Below are 7,195 nucleotides of genomic sequence, written 5' to 3' on the forward strand. Positions count from 1 at the left end.
CCATAATACAGAAAATCTTAGTTGCAGACTCAACTAAAACAGAAACTGAAGAGCTAAAAGACAATGAAATATTTTCAATTTATAACCTCCCAGAGTCAAGATTAAGTATGGGAAATCCAGGTCTCTTGTGGACAAGAGAAATCAGGAAAACAGAAAACGGCATCCTCTCCATTTCCACAAGAGTTTTTGATGTAAAATGGTTGAATCAGAATAATGTCTTCCCAGAACCAGTTTCTGAAGGTGGGGAAGAGGGCCAAAGATACTCATTCTTTCCACTCAACATTTACTGAATATTTTCCCCCAGCAATGTCACTGGCCCCAGGCCTCAGTTTTGTCTCCTGTAAAATGTCTATTCCCAAAGTTGTGAGAACAGCCAGTATTTGCCAAGCATATTACCTGCTTAATTATTTACAACCTTATGAAGTAGGTATTGCTATTTTGCAGATGACCACAAAGTGACTTATTTAACATGAGCACAGCCTTGCAACCTAGGCATTTTAACTCAAGACTTCCAAACTAACTAGTACTTCAACAAAGGTGTTCCCTTCTGTCTCAGCCAATTATATTCCCAGCACCAGTAAGGAAGAAAAAAAGTTATATTTTTGAAGCAACCTACTATGTGTTGGCATGGCAAATTAACTAACTTGTCCTAATAAAGCTTATGAAGTTGGTTTAGATTTCAAATTAAGCTTAAGCTTTCACCGGTGAAAAACTGATTTTACATGGAAAATAATTATCAAATTGCTTTTTCACATAAATCTGCTAGAGTCTGAGCCCCATGAGCCAGCTTTTTCTAGGGCTTCATTACAACTCGGGGAAAAAAAAAACGAGCCATCCAGGTTCCAGATCTACAGTTAAGAAAACTATGCAACAGCAGTCTTGAGGCCTGCTGCCCACCAAGGTTCTAGAATATACTACCTATTGAACTTTTCATCACCATACTCCCGCAAAAAGTATTGCAAGAAGGAAAACAGCAGACCTTGTCTATTGGTCTTTCCCACTCTCAACTCATTCACCTTGATAAACCAAATCTCCGTTGCACATATCATGTGATACTTAAAACAAAAATTAAGCTCTACTGTATTTGAAATTTCCCAGGATATTGAAATTCTAGCTGTAAACCCAGGTATAAAATACTGATTAAGAAAAACAAATGAACGAATCTTAGTGTGCTTACAAAACATCTCTTATGCATCTTAAATAATCACAGAGAAATAAATGCCCAAAGGGAAAGCCATACAAAGTTTTTCACTTTCTTGACATGTTCTTTCTATCCACTGCAGATATGTACTGTTACTATAGTATTAAAAGTTGCCTTTAAGTATTTGTACTTTGGTCACCAAAACATGGGAGAAACATGTCTGTTTAATAACAAAACAATGAGAAGCACAATCTGTACAGATTTTTGGTCTGGGTGTGGCATCTAAAGATACTATTTTCTGGTAACGACCACTTTTAGATTCTAACCCTTAAACATGATCCAAATGCAGGAGAAATCAAAAAAGCAGCAGCAGATACAGTGCTGCTTATCGGATGTCTAGACTGCAGGCAAACCCCAAATACCAAAGAAGCATCCATGTGTCAAACCAGCATAATTTTTGAGCTATGCCTGGGGCCACATACCAAAAAAAAAAAAAAAAAAAAAAAGATTGGCTTGAAAAGAAAATCTAAGAGGGGTAACCAGAAGGTCAACCCCAGTTTATAGGAACTAGGAAGAAGCTAGCAGGGACATCCAGCCTTTTACCCTGTCAGCCCCCCCCTCCCCGCAGCTTCCTTCCCAACCCCCATATAAAATCTCCAAGGCCCAATTCTCCACGTGCTAGCTTCTTCAAGGTCATCCTAAGATAAAGCAGTGAACAACCACCAAACATTGAGCCGGCATACCTTTAGGGCAAAGGGGCGATTTTCCCCTTCCCCAAATCATTATATAAATATTTTAAATGCCATCAGGCTTTTCTCCAACTCCTACGGAAACAAACTCCCAGACTTTAATTTAATTTAGATTGAGCAACTAAAAAAACGTGTTCGGTTTTGCGACATACATTATTAAAAGGCTTTTCAAGTCTGGCAAACTCCAGTACAAAAACAGGTGCTTTCAGTGTACTTGTAATGACAAGGTCAAACTCATATTTTTAATTACTAAAATTAAAAGGAAGAAAAAAGTTTTTTTCTTTTTAATCTTCCTTAGGACAACCCGAGGTGTGGGGGCAGGGGGAGTATTGCTGGGGTAAAACTGTCTCGCACAGGATCCGTGTTGTTCTAGTCACTAATTCCTAGTCTTCCCAGTTGTCTGTAGTTACCCAAGGTTAGACGGAGAAAATAAAAACAAAGAAATCTACTAGGTCTCGCTACCAGAACTCTGCACCGCCCTGCCACCCCAATAAACCAACCCCACCCGCAACCAAAACAAACCTCGCCCCTCCCGGATCCCCCTCCCACACGTAAACACACAAAGAAAACAGCGGCACGCACAATTCAGCCACAGTCCTCACTTCCCTTTGTAGGACAACGGGGAGCCCCGAAACTTCCCCACGGTGGTTTTTTCGTGTGTCGTCGGGGCTGGGTCCCCTGAAAGCGCGAGCCACGGCTCGGCTACGAGGGTTTGGGGGTGCTCGCCGCATGCGCCGGCTTCCACGAAAGCAGCAAAATGCCTCTTCCCAGTCCTCCTGCGGCCTTCGCCGCCACCCCCCCCAACGCGCTTCCCCCTCGGGCAAGCGATGACGGCCGAGAGAGGCACCACGGCAGCAAATAGAAACGCTCCCCGGTGGGTTTGTTGGTAAATAGAACAACTTGGGTCGGGAAGAAAGTTCCTGCGGAGAGCCGCTCGCCTGGGCGAGGGCGGCAGGAGGTGACCCGCGTCCCTCGCCGCCTCCTCCCTCACCTGCGCCGGAACAACGGGCCCCCGCGCACGCCCGCCCGCCCGGCGCCTCCCGCAGGCCGCGCCTCCCGCACGCCGCGCTGCCGGGGCTTGTTCCTCCTCATGGCTTTGCCCTGACGTAATTCAAACATGGCAACAGTTCGACTTCAAAGGCGAATCCACAGACCTCCCAGACACAAGCTCCGGACCACGGGTAACGGGCCAAGAAGTCGGGGCCACGCTCTCCCGGCCCCTCGGCTGTCGCGGCCCTCGACGCCCGTGCTGAAGCGCGGGGGCCCCGAGACCGCCGCCTCCCTGCCCGCCCGCCCGCCCGGAGCGCGGAGCACGCCGCCTCTCCGCGCACCAGCATGGCACCTCACGCGAGCACCGCCGCCAAAGTTTCCCCGCGAGGGGCTGAGGGACAAAAGCCCCTCTCGAAACTCGCCCGAAGTTAGGGGGGCCCGGCCCACACGGCCCTCCGCCCGGCGGCCGCCCCGAGCGCCGGCGGGGCCCGCACGGGCACATGCAGCTCTTTGTTTTCTGTCCAGCCGGGCGCTGCCTACGTGCAGCATCAGGGATGTCGGATTGTTTCTCAGAGGCGAGACACTTGACGATCACCCCGGGGAGAGGTCCAGACCCCGCGCCCCGAGAGTCCGGAGCCTCTCCCCCCGTCCTCCCCTCAGCAGCAGGCCCATTTAATCAAAGTTTTGCAGTGTCCTTGATGAGAAACGCCGATTGCCCGCCCCGCATCAGCGGAGAGTTGGCGACTTTCACTCTGCTTTTTAAACTGGCAAGACGCCATCATCAGCAAATCACATTGTCCTGCCGGCCGGCCCCGACAGCGCCCGCATCTCGCTGCCGGCCCGGATCTGGACACTCACACAGACCTCCGGCGAAAACCAGGGTCGCAGCCCCAAGCACGTGGTCTGTCATGTAGAGCACAAAAAGCAGTGCCCTCCGGAGTTCTCTCACTCCTTCGGCGCAGACAACGCCGTTGCCTCCATCCCCAAGTCAACTTGGCTATGACTGGCCATCTTAAGCCGCACACAGTCGCCTCAGAAAGCCCTCACCGTGGCGCCCACATCTACGCTACAGGTGACTAAATTGCGAAAACTTGAGGCTCCACAGACACATTGGCCCCCCGCGCTGCCTGGGCGCGGTCCGGGGGGTGGGGGGGGGGGGGGAGGCGTTTGGGAGCCGGGCTGCTTCAGAGCGGCCGCGTGTTGCTCTCATTGTCGCATCCGCATCCCTCCGGAGTTCGGCAAACAACGCCACGCCGCGTGCACTCCGGCCACCCCCGGCGCTGACCCAAAAGGCCGATTTAAACCCTCTCACGCCCGCCAGCTCGCAAGTAGACGGCAACTTAAGTTTCCGAGCCTACGGCGCTCATTGTCCACCCTTCTCAAACAGGCGCAGGGGGACTGCAACGAAACTAAACCACGAGGTTCAACCACGGCGCCCGACCACTCCCGAGGCGCGCGCCCACGCGGATGCACCGGCCCGGGGCCCCTTCGCGATTGCCAGCAAGTCGTTTTCCTCTTGGGCCTTCCAGCCACCCGCCTCCTTTTCGCCAGAGAACACTACGGCTAAGAAAAGTCATTGTCACCTTCAACGTGGATCCCTCAACTCCGGCGACTCCTCAGTCGTTTGCAGCCTCCACTCACTTCCCCCACCCCAAGACTTTCGGTTTGCCTCCACTACCCTACCCAATTAGAAAAGGCAAACTAAACGTGTATACAAAAGAACCCGGGGTCTGAAGATCACGAGAACGTTGCTCCCAGCAATGCCATCTCCAAGACAAAACTTCCTGTGCGTGCGTGTGTCTGTGTGCGTGTGTGTGTGGAAGGACTGAGGGGTGGGGGGGAGGTGAACAGAGAAAAAAAAACACACACTCTGAAATCAAAGCCTCGTGAGACAGTTTTGCACCAGAGTAATGGTTAGAGTCACTCACCTTCCAAAATCAGCGGTTCCACGCACAATAACGTTCCCGAGGTCTGGAGTGCACGCCAAGCCAGCCCCCCCCCCGCTTCTAATCGCTCCCTCCTCCTCAACTGCCTTGTCTAGAAAGATTGTCTCCTGCAGTTCTGCAGTTGCTACCGCTGGCCGGGAAGGTGTAGATTCCGCTTTCCCTCTGCGCACGCGCGTCTCCTGGTACAAAATTCTCCTGAATCGAACTTATTTGCATACGGGCGCGCGCGCGTTGAGGGCTGGGAGGGGAGAAGGCCCGGCGGCCGCGCGCGCTCCCGGGGCCTCTATTGTCCTTTTAAGGGGAGAAGCGCCGCGGCGCGGGAAACGAGGCGGCCAGAGGGAAACGGGGGCGGGGACTGCTTACTACGGCTGACGTCACGTAAACAAACGCCCCCTGGCTGGAGGCTGCGGCGAAGGGGGAGTGGCGGGGTGGGAAAGGCGGAAAGGTTAGCAGTCTAGGGAGAACGTTCGGCTGCTTGACTTGCTTTCCACCCTGAAGTTCTTGGGGCGCACCATTTCGCATCGAAAAATAGTTTTGGAAGCTGTTTTTGCAAAATTCTCACACCTATGCCCAGTTTTTGGCTTGAGGCGACAGGGGAGGTGGTCTTGCAAGCACCCAGACGGAATTTATGCCTCCTACATTTCCTAAATTTTGTTTGAAGTTGGGTTTTTGAAGCTTTTTTTTTTTTTAATCCTTTGGGACCAGAGGAGGCTCATTTTTCGTGCAGTTTTAATGAGTCGTTTAATAAAGTCCCATTTTGACAGTTTATCCATTCACAAACTCCCGCCTGCCCTCCTCAAGCAGTAACCCAACCCATAACGATCCAATTTCCCACCCCCCCCCAACTTTGGCCTTAAGATTTCAAGCCAGTCCGAGTTGAATGGTTGTTAATTTCCGTGGGAACAGTGTAGCTTTCCTAAAAGACTAGTCAGTGGAAAGCCAGTAATCTAGGAACATGCACACCTCCTCCAGCTGCTTGTAAAGGGTGTTCCATTCAACCAGAAATAATACCACTAACTGGTGGTCTTGGGAATGGAAAAAGTAGCCAAGGAAGTGCAGATTTTCCCTGGTGGAATATATAATAAACCAACAATCTAAACGCTTCCTGTCCCAGGAGGAAAGAAAAAAAAAAACAAACCTGAAGTAACTCTTTTCATATAAAGTGGAAAATGAAAAAAGAATGATTTTGATACATCTTTATTTGGAGAACACAACTAACACCAATAGGCTGAGACCCTGATTTAATATGATAGAGGGAGGGTGGGGAGAGAGGAAGGATGTTTTTCCCAGAAACTTGATATTGTTCCCAAGCTACAAAAGTGTGGACATCAACCATAAAACTTAATCATCTGCTGACAAGTTTCACTGCTTTCACTGTAATGTCAACAATATGGATTTAAATAGATACTTCTGAACCACTAATTTAATTCAACAACCAATTCATAATACATGCAGGACAAACCCACTTCTAGAGTCTGCAACTAATGTTTCTTCTTTTTCTTTGGGTCCTGTAACACAATATTTCTGTATCTGTATGTGAAAACCATATATTAAATACCTGCAAAAGAGAAAAAAAGCAACACCCTCACTAAAATGTGAGCTCCCTCAGGGCAAGAATTTTATACTATATTCATTTTTGTACTCCAGTGCCTAAAACAGAGCACAGCAGATAACAGACTCTGAATAATTGCTTGTAAAATAATAAATACATGGACATTTCCAAATTTATTATAGATTTATCTCAAATCAAAACAGCTTTACTTTAGTGTAGAATTTTTGTATTTAACCTAAAATGAGTTTGGAAGTTATAGTGCTCACCTCAATTAACATGATGTCTATGATGCCTGTTCCTATCATAATAAATAAAATGGAGTAGGCTTACTAGCTGTTGCTAGGCTTTCATTGGTAACAAGTTGGACCCGCAACATAAACACCTACCTTCGTTTTGAAGAAAATTTTAGGAAGTTGTTCTGGGTTGTCCCATGTACTTATTTGGTTTATGACAGATCTTCTGAAAATAATTTCAAATTAGCACATGCTTTTTGCAAGTATGAAAATTGCAAGTGTGATAATATTTTTCAAACTTCAATTATTGCTTATAGGATATATCCATATATTTTATATAGACAGATAATATAAAATTGTATCATGAATGCCTTTTCTCTTGAAAGTTTATGTAAAGAATATATACTGTAATTCAGGGATGGAGTAGATTTAAATGTGTAAGCAATACAGGAATTGCAGTATTTAGGATATAATGTTCAGATAAAAAAGTACCTGTAAGCGTCAGAGCTACTAAGTCAATATTGTACAGCAAGACTTCCTCAAAGTAGAGGTCTCAAAGTAGAGGTCAAGAAGTAATCTGGTAG

At 47.9% G+C, this 7,195-nt stretch overlaps 1 protein-coding gene across 4 annotated transcripts in view; it reads right to left on the reverse strand.

The window, feature by feature from the left end:
• The window catches only part of SINHCAF (SIN3-HDAC complex associated factor), a 31,909-nt gene extending 26,941 nt beyond the window's left edge, over positions 1-4,968 (reverse strand). Inside the window, exon 1 of one of the 4 annotated variants that reach the window (XM_047867665.1) lies at positions 4,809-4,968. The gene's annotated coding sequence lies outside the window, so the exon portion shown is untranslated. The other 3 variants (XM_047867668.1, XM_047867669.1, XM_047867666.1) reach the window with 3 other exon arrangements.
• Between the last annotated feature and the right edge of the window lie 2,227 nt (positions 4,969-7,195).

This window comes from Prionailurus viverrinus, chromosome B4, assembly GCF_022837055.1.
Source record: "Prionailurus viverrinus isolate Anna chromosome B4, UM_Priviv_1.0, whole genome shotgun sequence".
Taxonomy (NCBI): domain Eukaryota; kingdom Metazoa; phylum Chordata; class Mammalia; order Carnivora; family Felidae; genus Prionailurus; species Prionailurus viverrinus.